Source organism: Giraffa tippelskirchi, chromosome 7 (genome assembly GCF_054371585.1).
Source record: "Giraffa tippelskirchi isolate mGirTip1 chromosome 7, T2T-mGirTip1v1.2.pri, whole genome shotgun sequence".
Lineage (NCBI taxonomy): Eukaryota > Metazoa > Chordata > Mammalia > Artiodactyla > Giraffidae > Giraffa > Giraffa tippelskirchi.
Genome location: NC_137281.1, coordinates 34,681,694 through 34,696,727, shown reverse-complemented (window position 1 = coordinate 34,696,727; position 15,034 = coordinate 34,681,694). Strand labels below are relative to the sequence as shown.

At 40.8% G+C, this 15,034-nt stretch overlaps 1 protein-coding gene and 1 pseudogene across 1 annotated transcript in view; one reads left to right on the top strand and one right to left on the bottom strand.

The window, feature by feature from the left end:
- LOC145514266 (uncharacterized) overlaps positions 1-15,034 on the top strand; it is a 718,708-nt gene that overhangs the window by 38,316 nt on the left and 665,358 nt on the right. The window lies entirely within an intron of this gene.
- On the bottom strand, positions 875-1,358 carry LOC145514901 (peptidyl-prolyl cis-trans isomerase A pseudogene; annotated as a pseudogene).

Sequence of the window (15,034 nt, the reverse complement as noted above, 5' to 3'; positions counted from 1 at the left end):
GGTAGAAAAATGTCAACATCACGGAACATTTTATCTCCCGTCTGTTTCCCTCTGCAGTTTCAACTTGGTGCAATAAATCCAGGTTTCCCACTTCCTTTCCTCAGGCTGCCCAGGTTGCCAGTGTCTTAGAAGTTGACATGGATCCAGGTTGTTTTGGAAGGGAAGTGTTTAACCAAGATGCTGAGCCTGGAGCTTTCAAAAATGGGATCCTCTTGCTTATGTTGTCAGATTGTATTAATATTTTTGTACCCTGGGCTTTGATTTTGTATGTCCAGTATCCTCATAAAGAGATAGGAAATAATTCATTCAGTAGCTTTCCGTTCAAACAACTCTGCCTTAGCCACTCACATAACTCTACTTGAGTATTAATATACGAATTAATTCAAGCCTCTGTCTGTGTAGGATCTGGCGATACAAGTGTAAGTTTGATATGATCCGTACCCATAAGGAGCTCCTGGTCTAGTAGAGGGGAAAGTGGATAGATGTTGTTTTAGTTATCTGTAGAGTAATTTATGGTTTCCCACAAATCCTTGGCTGACTTTAAGGTTTCTGAGGCTCTAATGGGCAGTTTTTCTGCTTGTCTTGCTTGGGGAGTCTCTCATGCACATGCATTCAGCTGGCTATTGAGCTTGGCTGGAAGATCCAATATGGCATCACTCATATGTCTGGCATCTCAGTGCTCTTCCATATGGCCTTTCTCTTTCTTTGTGGTCTCATCATCCAATAGTCTAGTCCAAATTTCTTTACAGCGAGGTGCCTGGCTTTACCAGGGAGAAAGCAGAAGCTGCCTGGATTTTTTAAAGAAGACCAGAAGTGGTATCGCTTCTGTTGCATTTTATTTATTTATTTTTAAGGATAAAAAAAGTCAAATTTATTAGATTTGCCCACAGTCCACAGTGGTGATCTTCTTGCTGGTATTGCCGTTTCTGGACCCAAAGCTCTCCATGGCTTCCACAATATTCATGACCTCCTTCACCTTGCTGAAGACCACATGCTTGCCATCCAACCACTCAGTCTTAGCCATGCAGATGAAAAATTGCAAACTGTTTGTGTTGGGGCCTGTGTTTGCCGTGGACAAGATGCTAGGACCTGTATATTTCAGGATGAAATTCTTATTATCAAATTTCTCCCCATAGATGGACTTGCCACCAGTGTCATTATGGCATGTGAAGTCACCACCCTGGCACATAAATCCTGGAATTATTCTGTTAAAGCAGGATTTATCCTTTCCCCCCAGTGCTCAGATCATGAAAGTTTTCCACTGTCTTTGGAATTTTGTCTGCAAACAGCTCGAAGGAGACATGGTCCAAAGACTCGCTGTTGTCAGCGATGTTGAAGAACACAGTGGGACTGACCATAGCTGGGCAATATAGAAGGCTCTGGGGTGGTGGGGTCTGCAGGCCTGTTGCATTTTATTGATCGAGGAAAAGTTATAATGCCAGCCCTGACTCAAGAGGAGGGGTAATAGTAGTGGTAATGGGTGAAGTAGCACACACCTATAGAGAGGGAACTCTCTTTGGAGAGTAACTTCCACAGATACAAATAAACAAGAACCATAGCTAAAATTTAGTGAGCTCTTCTGTGTCAGCCCGCCAGCTAAGTACTGGTCATGTTGTCTCACGACATCCTCATACTAATCTAAGTGAAGTAGGAATCACTCTTACCCCCATTTTATTTATTTATTTATTTATTTTATTTTATTTGGCTGTATTGGGTCTTAGTTGTAACACATGGGATCTTTAGTTGCTACATGTGGGATCTAGTTCCCTGACCAGTGATTGAACCCAGGCCCCCTGCATTGGAAGCACATAGTCATAGCCACTGAACCACCAGGGAAGTCTTACCCCATTTTACAAGCAAGTGAATGGAGGCTGGTATGGGTTAAATAAACAACCCCAGGTCTAATAAATGGCCAGGATTCAAACTCCTCAGAGATTAATTTGTTGAGCTAAGAAAAGTTTGAGTGAAGTGGTGAAGAACTCCGTCTATGGAGTCATCACATTGTAATTAATGCTAGAGAGAGGGCAGTGAGGTTCAGAGAAGGGAAAGAGCCCTTCTGTGTGGGAGTTCAGGGAGGCCTTCAGGAAAGGTGACATTTGATGGTTTAGAAGGATGGTTTAGACATGAACCGATGGTGGATGAAGGTCTCCTTGCAGGTGGGAAACATTATGCACACATGTTGAGGAGAGGATCCAGGAGTGCACTCTGGGACCAACGGCCAGTTTATCTTGAGTGGACTCCAGAATTCAAGGCGGGAGACGGAAAGTGTGATGGATGCAGGACACTTGGGGTCAGGTTGTGAAAATAGTCGAACATCAGGCTGAGATATTTGGACAGTTATTTCATGGGGAGACATTTAGTGTTTGGGAATAAGAACTTTATTTTAAAAAGGTTAAGACCACAGAGATAGATTTGATACATGAAAATGCAGATACTTAAGAGAGGATGAACAGAGAATGAATTCTCTGTAGGCTAATTTAGAGGAGATTTATGTCCGAAGCTTTCAGTTGACCCCTGGGATGGATTAGAGGTAAAGAAGAGTATAGATACTGAAGGGTTGATAGCTGAAGATGGAATCAAAGATGGGTGTCAAATAACTAGCCGCAGTAACTAAAATAATAGGGATGGGATAGATTTGGGAAATATACAGTTGCTTAAATTTTAGGCTACTGAATTGACTTCAAACAATGCTGTTGATCTGATGGGGGGGCCAAGGTCGGTTTGCAGGAGTTGATCCAGAGGTAAGAGTCATTGCTTATAAGGAGGAAATGTGACACTTTTGCTTTAAATTTATTTGGCAAGATATTGTATACTGTTTACATGATTTTCTCCTTTTCTCTTTGTTACTTTCAAATGCAAATGGAGCCCAGTTACTTTTATGGCCTGATGCATTAGCTGTATATATCTCCTAACTGTATCCCTCCCCCTGACATCCTCACATTAACCTCAGCATAGGTACTGCCCTGTGTCAAGGCATTGAGGGCTCAATGGAATACTATGCCTTGACCTACTGCTTTACACGTAAGAAAATGAGAGGGAAAGTTAAACGACAAGTATAACATAAGACTCAGAATCTGTGTGCTGACCTGAGTCTAGGCAGACAGAAGGACATTTATGACCTTTATACCCAGTGCATGGGGAGGTGGAAGGCCAAGTCATAGTTAGATAACCTTAAGCACACACGGAAAAGATAGGTACTGCCCTGTGGCCTCTCAGCATCAGGAATAAGCCTGGGATAGATAGAGCTGTGAGCCAGTGACTTAGTTTCCTTTACAAGATATTTACTTTTGACAGGAGTCCTCATATGTTCAGGATATAAGATCCTGTAATAGTGCTGTGATTAAAGACTTTCCTTCTGAATAGAGTTACACACTGGCAAATGGGTGGGAACCACCAGAACTTACATAGCTGCTCATCAGAACGAATGCAGTCATTTCTGAAGTGGGTTGTTAACTTTTTACTTGCTTTCTTGTTTTACATTTGTTTCAGGTCTGAGTATGTGAGTTCTGGGGCCTTGGGAATGGCAACTGGGATTTAAATATTTAATGGGGAATGCCTCCTACCATTATGCCTCATTACCGACTCTCACTCTCATCATTCATCAGAAGATGGGTAGCCCCTCAAGGAATGGGAAGATTGCACTGTCTCCTCACATAGGCTTTGTCAAACCCCTGATTATTTGTCTAAGTTGGACTGTACATGGTCCCACGTTGAGGGGAAAGGATTCATGTAGGAGCTGGTTTCCAAGAGCCCATACAATTCATTGGGGACTTCCCAGGCAAGGTGTTTTGTTACTTGTGGTCATGTGCTAAAACAGTAACTACTACTTCTACTACTAATATTTACAATAGCAGCAATGTTCAACTTATCTTACAGTGGGATGGGCAAGTTGTACTTATTATTTTGAATCCTCGTAACAACCCCTTTTACACTTAAGAAAATTGATATGTCTCAGTTCCACAACTTTAAATCCTGGTTCCGATACCAGAGGTTATGTCTTTTGTCTTCTGTGATGGGAACTGTTTTTTTTCTTACGTGGTGGGGTGAATAGGGATGTTAGGAGAGGCCTTTGAATATGATCTTCCTTTGTTTCCATACCCTCTTTTGGTTATTTCAGCAAATATGGGCAGCATGTATACACAGTTCCCAATATTGTATTTTTTCCTTAGTGCCTGGGGCAGCCAGATTAGAATGCTTGTGACAGTAAATTGGTCTTGGGCATCAAGGAACAAAACAGACCAGAATCATGGATATATGGATTTCTTGGATCATCTTTTCCTCTGTAACTAGGCTGGCCTCTACCAATAGGAGGTGAGCATTTTGAAGCTACTCGTGAATCAATACTTAGCAGGTATAGCTTAAGGTAATAGGTAGTATTGATCAGGAGAGCAATCTATTTTATGTGTGGGGGAGTACATCAGGCTAGGAGGGGAGCCCACGATAATGAAAAGGACATAGACTCTCCAATTTAGTGAACATTGGCTTGAATATTGTCTCCACAACAAACCTTGTGACTTTGAGCCACTCTCTTAATCATTCTGAGCCTCAGTTTCCTTGTCTGCAGAATCCTCCTACCTACTGGTTTGTTGTGAGGAAGTTATAGCTCCTTGTTGCCAAGGCTTATTACTCCTAAGGCACTATGATTGCTACTTTAAGTACACTCTGTATGTGTTTATGCTTTTATTGTTGTTTGGATGCTCACAAATGTTTGACTGTTAATTTCCGTTATTATATTTTCCTTTACTTATATTTTCGCCTTTTGGTGGTTATTGACATTGTTTTTGAACATACCAGCCTATCCTTGCTCTACTTAAAGAGGACATTTTTAGTGGCCACTTTGGATTCTAAGAAGTGAACAGGAAGGACTTCCCCGGCGGTCCAGTGGTTAAGACTCCATGTCCCCAGTGCGGGGGTCACAGGTTGATTCCTGGCTGGGGAACTAAGGTCTTGCATGCCACATGGAGAGGCCCAAAAGAAAAAAAAAAACACCAGCAGGATACTCCTGGATGCTACGGTGGAGTGAAAGGAAAGAATTCAAATGGAAGCAAAACACAGAGCACTCTTGGTGCAGCCAGCCTTCTGTCTGGGAGAATCCCCATTATGCCCTGAACCGTCAAGGGTCCAATTTCACAGGTCTCGATGTACTGCATTTAACGAAGAACTTATTCCTTTGCTAATCCCTTAAATTCCTTTATTTGTATCTTATTTTTGTACTTAATCAAATATTACCTCATACTGTTATTGTTTTCTAAGAACCTTATCCATGTTTTTGGGGTTTCCTTGATAGCTCAGTTGGTAAAGAATCAGCCTGCAATGCAGGAGACCCCGGTTTGATTCCTGGGTTGGGAAGATCCAGTGGAGAAGGGATAGGCTACCACTCCAGTATTCTTGGGCTTCCTTTGTGGCTCAGCTGGTAAAGAATCCACCTGCAATGCACGAGACGTGGGTTCAATCCCTGGGTTGGCAAGATCCCCTGGAGAAGGGAAAGGCTACCCACTCCGGTATTCTGGCCTGGAGAATTCCATAGACTGTGCAATCCATGGGGTCACAAAGAGTCAGACACAACTGAGCGACTTTCACTTTATCAATGTTTTTATATTATGATGTCATCACCATTTGAACAGTACCTAGCTCAGAGTTGGCACACAGTAGGTGGTTAGGTAGGTGTGTGTGTGTGATGATTTGCTGTTGTTTCTTTTGATTTAAAAAGTAAACTAAAAAGAGAGAATTGCCATTTCAGTTAATCCCACAAACCTTTGTTGTTGTTTCTGTTTCATTGCTAAATTGTGATTGTCTCTCTGAGACCCCATGGATTGTAGCCTGCCTGGCTCCTCTGTCCATGGAATTCTCCAGGCAAGAATATGGGAGTGGGTTGCCATTTCCTACTCCAGGGCATCTTCCCGATTCAGGGATAGAACCTGCATCTCCTGGGTCTCCTGCATTGGCAAGTGGATCCTGTACCACTGAGCCGCCTGGAAAGCAAATCCTTACGAGGTAATTACACAGATGTACTCAGTTATACACACATTTGAGTGTGTGTGCAGAGCTAGAATCTGAGCATACAAAGAAATCAACATAGTCCTTGCCCTTGAGAGTCCCATAGTTTGGTGTGCAAAATAGCCACACAAGAACACTTCTTAGTAGAACACTGGATATTATGTAAAAAAAGAAGGGGAGTCATATTATCTGGGGTTTCAGGGAAAGCTTTCTGGACATGCATCTATGTTGAACCTGATTGAATGGATAAAAGCCATCCAAGGGAGAAAAGAAGGGTGATACAACCCAAGCAAAGAAAATAGCATAAGTAAAGCGAGAAGGTATGTGGGAAATAATGTGGTGTTTCACCAGAGTTTGTGGAAAGCAGTTTGGAGTTATCACACTCCAATGTACAAAGTAACTTATTTTGGAAGTGAGGAAAGGAGAATGGATAGGGGGGCCAGACCAGAACTAGTAACTATATCCCACTAAGATAAAGATGTTGTCTGTAAATAAGGTGACATAGTTAAAATTGTCTTTAGATCGATCAGTCTGGTTACTGATTGGATGATGAATTTATGATGTGCTAGAAATAGGGGGAGGGGAGGCAATGGCAACCCACTCCAGTACTCTCACCTGGAAAATCCCATGGACGGAGGAGCCTGGTAGGCTGCAATCCATGGGATCGCTAAGAGTTGGACACGACTGAGTCACTTCATTTTCACTTTTCCTTTCATGCATTGGAGAAGGCAATGGCAACCCACTCCAGTGTTCTTGCCTGGAGAATCCCAGGGACAGGGGAGCCTGGTGGGCTGCCGTCTATGGGGTCGCACAGAGTCGGACACGACTGAAGCGACTTAGCAGCAGCAGCAGAAACGGGGAGGAATTAGAAGGTTGTTGAGATAGTCCAATGAGAGAAATTAAGGGCCTAGCTTAGGACGGAGAAGGACAGGATGATGATGATGAAGTTGCCTGTGCTGCTGTTACTGCCGATAGCAACATTTAAATACAGTTGATCCTGGAACAACTCAGGGCCCCCTCAACCGCCCCCCCCCCACGCAGTTGAAAATCCCCATCTAACTGACAGTTGGCCCTCCTACCCACGGTTCCACATCTGTGGATTCAACCAACCTTGGACCAGGTGGTACTGTAGTATATACTATTGAAAAAAATCTGCATGGAAGTGGACCTATGCAGTTCAAACCCACGTTGTTCAAGGGTCAGCAGTACATCCTGATATATTACAGGTTCCGTTTAAAGGGTTTAATAGGAATTAATTTAATTGTCCTATTGACCCTAATATTATCCCCATTTTATAGATGAGGAAGCTAAGAGGTTAAGTAGTTCACCTAGTGTATCATAAGGCAAAGTGGCCGAGTTCAGGCCAGGCTATCTGGCTGAGTCTGTGTCCTAATCACTGCTCCATGCTGCTGCTTTCAACGTTGAAGCAACAATAGGGTTTGTTTTTCTGATATTTTAGCAAAGAAATCTATTCCTCAGTTAATTTTCATAATTGAAGCTGTAACTTTATCCTTTGATTAATAGTTATGATGGAAAATTTATATAGTATTGATAAGCAAAAAGAGAAAAATAAGCAACCACTCCATTTCCAACATCCTTTAGGTAACAAGTGAAATCAATTTGTAATTTCTTTTTGTATCTTCTTCCCTCCCTTTCTGTCTCTTATCTTATCCTCTGTGTGTATGTACACATACTTTTGGGACATCATTCTAAGATATTAGATATTTCTCCATCTCTCCCTCTTTTTTATTTTGACTGTGCCATGCAGCATGTAGGATCTTAGTTCCCTGCCTTGGGAGTGTGGAGTCTTAACTACTAGACTTCCAGGGAAGTCCCTCAATCTTATTTTTAATGATTGAACAATACTCCTTTTTAGAGTGGAGGACTTTGGTGACTAGATCAATGTGGGTGGGTAAGGAAGAAGTAATATATTTAGTATGACTCAGATTTATGGCTGTGTGTGTGGTGATGTAATGAGGAACAGAGAACTCTGGAAGGTTATATAGGTTCATGTTGAGTTTGAGGGACTTAGGTATCATTTAAGTAAGGATGCTTTCAACTAGCTCAGTGTATGAATCTGCAGATCAACAGAAATTTATTTTTCTTTCCATGCACTTGATGAGTTTGAAACTCAGAGGTTAAGTCACTTTCCCAAAGTTCAAAGTCTGGTCTGGTCACAGCTCATATGTTCTTCACACATTATTATTATTATTTTTTACACACATTACCCATTACATGGGTAAATAAATTAATGAAGAAACTTATAAAATAGTCTTTTTTTGATAATATTCAGTGTTCAGTCCACTTTTCATTCTGCTCATTCTCACCTCTCACTTTCTTCCTCACCTAAGAAGATACAAGGGTAGGCTTGCCCTAAGGAAGTTTAGAAGCTGCATTTGTTTAATATTACTTCAAAGATCCAGTACCCTTAGGCTGTTTAAGATTGTTTAGCCTGCTTTGCTGCTATTTGAATAGATGGGATGCTTTGAAATGAATGCAAAACAAACAAGAAAACAGACAAAAATAAGAACACTAAAACCCTAGTGAGACTGATAGGGTCATGAAATGGAAAGACTGGGATGTAACAAATAGGCCACCTCATGTTCTGAACTTTGTCTAGCTCTGTTTGGGAGCTCTACTCCTTGGCTGTTGGTGGGACTCTGTGCTCTTACTTTGCCACTCTGTCCAGTAATGGTTGCTGCTGATTTAAAGCTTTAATCCTGTGAAGCCGTGTGCAGCTCATTTATTTCACGGGCAGAGTAGTAGAGGATGAGGCAGTGTCTTCCAAGTGAAAGGAGGCAAGAGGAAGAAGGATTTGCCTGCACTTAAGGAGCGGCCAGTGTGTATAAGTCTGCCCTGGGCCCCAGGGGAAGAGACCTTGGATTGCATCCAGCTTATTTTTCTTCTTACCTCTGTCTCTTTCTCCAGCATAGCGGGCACATTGTTGCCCAGCTGGCTGTACGCATGAGCAAACACACACAGAAACAGGCAACACTCCATCCTGGATAGTTGGACCACCGGCGTTCGCCCTTTTGGACTTCCTCCCATGGGACCTAGTTCTTTCTAGAGCCGCACAGAGCATGTTCCTTACCTTGTCCCTGTGATGTCACTTTAAAGAAATTCAGGCATTACAAGAAGACTTGCGCATGCTTCATTAGCTTCCTCCTTGAATCTCCTCCACTACTTCGCATCTGATAGTTCCCACTTTGGTCCCTTTTCTTTCAGGGTGTTGCATTCAAAATATTGCTGCATTTAGTGTTTAAAAAGCTTATTGTGGAGTCTTTTTATAGATATTAGGTAGGATGTATTGAAAGTTAAGAAGCCTTAGTCCCTGAATTGGCCATACCAGTTACTGTGTGGGACTTGGGCAGACTAGTTCTCTAAACTCTAGTTCTCTAGTCTGAGCATCAGTTTTTCCATCTGTATAATGAAGGGCTCAGATTAAGGGATCTCTATTCCTCCTGGTTCTGAATGGACCCAGCGACAACAGAGGATGAACTTTATTAAAAATCACCTTTTTAAAAGATTTAACACAGAGGTACATTGTAGAAATGAATACAAAAGGATCTTAAATCTAATACCAGGATATCCTCTGGTGGCTTTAAAGAGTTATATGTGTCAAGAGTAGAAAATTCAAAAAAATATTATAAGACGTGAAGTAAAAAGTAAAAGTCCCTATTTTGGTCTCTGTTTCGGGTTCCATTTCCTGGAGGATTTCAGTATAACTAATTACTTGTTTTACTTCCCTCTCTTCCAAAAATGAGAGTATCAGCTTTTAAAACAAGAATATAGAATTTCAAAATGTCTGTTTCTTCTCTATGGTCTTGGGTGGGGGGAGTCTACACTTTCTTGTCTAGTGTCTCTTGTGGCAAGTGCGGTTAAATACAGACTGTCCTCAACTTGTAATGGTTCGACTGATGATTTTTATTTTATTTAAAAAAAATGCACACCCTCCTTTTTTATTAATTGATTAATTTATTTCTGGTAGTGCTGTGTCTTTGTTGCTACATGCAGGCTTCCTCCAGTTGCAGTGAGCAGGGGCTGCTCTTCACTGCGGTGCATGGGCTTCTTATTGCGGTGGCTTCTCTTGTTGCACCGCACAGGCCTTAGGCACATGGGCTTCAGTAGCGGGCTTAGTTCCTCCCAGGCATGTGGGATCTTCCTGGACCAGCAATCGAACCTGTGTCCCCTGCATTGACAGGTGAATTCTCATCCACTGTACCACCAGGGAGGTCCTGACTGATGATCTTTTAGACTTAACAATGATGTGGAAGTGATATGTGTTCAATAAAAATCGTACTTGGAATTTAAAATTTTGCTCTTTTCCTGGGCCAGCAATACACACGTATAGGACTCACCTGTGATACTGGACGTCAGTGGTGAGCTGCAGCTCCCAGTCAGCCACGTGATCTCCAGGGTAAATAACTGATACACTTTTAGTCATTCTGTTCTTCACTTTCAGTACAGTATTCAGTATCTTCAGAGATATTCAACAGTTTATGATAAAATAGGCTTTGTGTTGGATGGCTTTGTCCAACTGTAGGCTAATGTAAGTGTTCTGAGCAAGTTTAAGGTGGTTGTTTAGTCGCTAAGTCATGTCCGACTCTTTTGTGACCCTGTTGGCTGTAGCCTGCCAGGCTTCTCTATCCATTGGATTTCCCAGGCAAGAGTACTGGAGTCGGTTGCCATTTCCTTCTCCAGGGGATCTTGCTGACCCAGGGATCGAACCTGTGTCACCCTCCCTGGCAGGCAGATTTTTTACCGCTGAGCCTTCAGGGAAGCTCCTGCCACCAATGTAAGTGTTCTGAGCAAGTTTAAAGTAGGTTGGGTTAACCTATGATGTTTGGTAAGTTAGGTATATTAAATTCATTTTCTATTTATTATATTTTCAACTTACGTTTATCGGGAGGTAACCCTTGTTAGTCGAGGAAGATCAGTAGTTAAACATAGAGGTGCTTCAGTAGTGGGATCTTTGGTAATTATTGTGGCTTGCCTTACAAACCTGAGCGCTAAAAAGACAATCTTGAAGTCCTCAAAGAGGAGTGAAAATGATAGCTAGAGGTTTCACTGGGTGGCGACTTTTAAGTAGACAGCAACACCTAGTGAAATGATTTGTGGGAGCCCTTATGACTGTGATGGACCTTCACTTGGTGATAGAAAAGAAACATTAGCATGGAGCATTATCTGCAGAAAGAAGTTGTTTTTTTTTTTTTTCCATCCCAGATATATGAGTCAGTGTTGAAGGAGCCCCATTTAAATGGTCTCAAGAGGAAAAGAGTCCTTGTATGAATGGTTGAAATAAATCTCTTGAAATTCTGTAGATTTTTATTTTAGATTTTACTTCTGTTAGTACTTACAAGACAAATAGGCAGTTATCACCAGCTATGGCAGAAAAGGCAATGGCAACCCACTCCAGTAGTCTTGCCTGGAAAATCCCATGAACGGAGGAGCCTGGTAGGCTGCAGTCCACGGGGTCACGAAGAGTCGGACACGACTGAGCAACTTCACTTTCACTTTTCACTTTCATACATTGGAGAAAGAAATGGCAACCCACTCCAGTGTTCTTGCCTGGAGAATCCCAGGGACGGCAGAGCCTGGTGGACTGCCGTCTCTGGGGTCCTACCGAGTCGGACACGACTGAAGCGACTTAGCAGCAGCAGCAGCAGCACCGGCTATGGTCTGGCCCATAACATATTTTAGCCATGCTGGACTTTCAGATTGATATCTCTAAGAAACTGAAGATTCCATTTCCCCTAAAATGTCTTCTCTTATTATAGCAAATGAAATTCCCACTAGTTTAAATATCTCTTTGGATTTATTAAGATATGCTTTAATGCTCTATGATTCTAAAATAGTGAGTGCCCGTTTTTGTTGAGGCATAGCGGTAAAGAATCCACCTGCAATGCAGGAGTCGCAGGAGACACAGGTTCCATCCTTGGGTTGGGAAGATCCCTTGGAGGCGGGCATGGCAACCCACTCCAATATTCTTGCCTAGAGAATCCCATGGACAGGGGAGTCTGATGGGCTACCGTCCGTTGGGTTGCAAAGATGGACATGACTGAAGCGACTTAGCATGCACATGGTAGCTGTATAATTAATTTTTTAAGAAGGTGCCAAACTGTTTTCCAAAGCAATTGTACCATTTTATATTCCTACCAGCAGTATCTGAGGGCTCCAGCTCCTCTGCATCTTCACTAGTATTGGAGTGATCAGTCTGTTACATTTAAGCCATCAAATTAAAGTGTGTGGTGCTGTATCATTGTGGTTTTAATTTGCATTTTCTTAATGAATAATGATATTGAGCATCTTTTCATACTTCTTTGCCATTCATATGTCTTTTTATTTTCTGAAGAATTGGTTTAACTCTTTTGCCCATTTAAAAAAAATCAGGTTGTTTTCTTAGTTTTGAGATTTGAGAGTTAAAATATTCTGGAAAGAAGTCTTTTATCAGATATAAGATTTGCAAAAATTTCCCCCTGCTTTGTGACTTGTCTTTTAACTCTTTTAATAGTCTTTTGAAGAACAAAGAGTTTCAATTATCATGAAGTTCAATTTATTAATTTGGTCTTTTATGGATTATGCTTTTTGTATTGTAGCTAGGAAACCTTTGTCTAATTCAATGTATTTTCTCCTATGTATTATTCTAGAGGCTTAAGGTTTATATTTGGGTTCAAATGAGTTAATTTTTGTATATAGTATGAGATACAGATCAAAATTATTTTTGCTATGTTTATATATGGATTATATTAATACAATAGTTCCATCTCCATTTGTTGAAAGACTGTTTTCTTCAATGAATTGTTTTAGTGTCATTGAAAAAAATCAACTGAATTTTTCATACATCTATGGTTCTATTTCTGGGGTCTGTTCTATTCCACGGATTTATTTGTCTATCTTTAGTTGGGTCTTACATTTTGTAAACCTGGCAATTTCTGCCTTTAATTGGAATATTTGGATCATTTTCATTGACTGTAATTACTGCTTTGATTAGGTTTAAGCCTATCATCTTTCAGATTGTTTTCTATTTGTCTCATCTCTCCTTTGTTTTATTTTTCTTTTTCTGCCTTTTTTTGGAGATTATTTTTTATGGTTTTATTTTTATCTCCCTTGTTAGCTTTATTAACTGTGACTCTTTGTTTTGTTATCATAGTTTAGTAACCACCTTCTCTTGCCCCAACCTCTCAGCTCTAAGCACCTGCTAAGTTACTTTCTCTCTGTGTAGCTTTTCCTATTTTAGACATTTCATATAAATTAAATAGTATCTATAAACTTTTGTCACTGACTTCTTTCACTTGCATAATGTTTTCAAGGTTCATCCCTGTTGAATTGCTTTTATTTAGAAAGACATTTTTGCTAGGCTTAGAATTCTTTTATGACAGTTTTGTTTTTCAGTGCTTTAGATGTGTTACTCTTCTGCTTTCTTCCTTGTTTTGTTTCTGATGAGAAACCTGCTATCATCCTTATCTTTGTTCCTCTCTACATGTCTTTCTCCAGCTGAAATTAAGATTTTTTTTTTACCACTCTGTAATTTGATTATGATACATCTTGGTATAGTTTTTTAAAAATTTTTCTTGTGCTTGGGGTACAATTGAGCTTGAACGTGTGGTTTATAGTTTTAATCCTATTTGACAGTTTTTGACTGTAATTTGTTTAAGTATTTTTTTCTCCTTCTCCCCCTCTTTTTTAGGGCTATAAGTACCCATATATTAGATTGATTTGAATTTGCCCCACATCTCACTGATTCTAATTTTATTGGGTTCTCTTTTCTCTCAAGGATACATTTTTCTCCCAGTGGTACATTTTGAAAGTTTTTATTGCTGTGTTTTTAAGTTCACTTATTTTTTTCTTTGTAATGTCTAATCTGCTGTTACACTCATCAAGTCAGTTTTTTATCTTATCATTGTATTTTTCATCTCTAGAAGCTTGATTTAGATCTTTTCTTTCATGTCTGTACTTCAAAGTTTGAACATATGGAAAGCATGAATACCGATAGTTTTAATTGTCCTCCTCATTATGGCTGTATCTTTTTACTTTTTCACGTCTGTTAATTTTTTTAATAGATGCCAGACATTGTGAATTTTACCTTACTGAGTGCTGGATATTTTTGTATCCCTCTAAATCTTTCTGAGGTTTATTCTGGGACATATTTAAGTTACTTGAAAGAAATCTGATCCTTCTGTGTATAGCTTTTAAGAAATAGGTAGAATTTGAGCAGAGCTGTCTAGCGATAATTACTTTCCATGACCGAGGCAAGACCCTACTGTGGACTCAGCGACTTGTGAATCACATGGTTTTCTAATCTGGATGGGTAGTTTTTCACACATATGCACTGCACTTATCAGTCCTCATTAAATACTTAAAGCGCACCCTCTGCAGTGTCTGGAGTTCTCTGTGCACATCCCTCCTTACTGGTTCTCTGTGCTGTGAGTTGTAGCCACTTTGGTCTCTGTGAACTCACAGATTTGCCTCTTCAACTCAGGGAGTCTGCTTGGTTTTGCCTGGTTCCCCCTCCTGTGCAGAGGTGTACTTTCTAAATAAAGTATCCTGAGGCAATCATAGGGCTCACCTCATTTGTTTCCCATCTCTCAGGGATCACTGTCTTTGTTGCTTGATGTCCAGAGTCTTGAAAACTTTTGTTTCATAAGTTTCATCTTTTTTTAAAAAATTTACGTATTTTATTTATTTGGCCGTGCCAGGTCTTCCTTGCGGCATTCAGGATTTTTAGTTGCAGCATGTGAACGTTGTGGCTTGTGGGATCTAGTTCCCTGACCAGGGATTGAACCTGGGCCCTCTGCATTGGGAGCAGGGAGTCTTAGCCATCGAACCACCAGGAAAGTCCTTATTGTTGTGGTCTGGGCACGGTTGGAAAAGAATTTCCGGACATGAGACAGAATGAGAGGGAAATAATGTTTATTAGAGTGCGAGACGCTGTTAGAACGTTGGACCAGCTCAAGCGAGAACCGACGTTGGACAGGGGTCCTCAGTTCACTTTTATAGCCAGGGTACAAGGAGTGGGATAGGGGTCTTGCAGGTCATT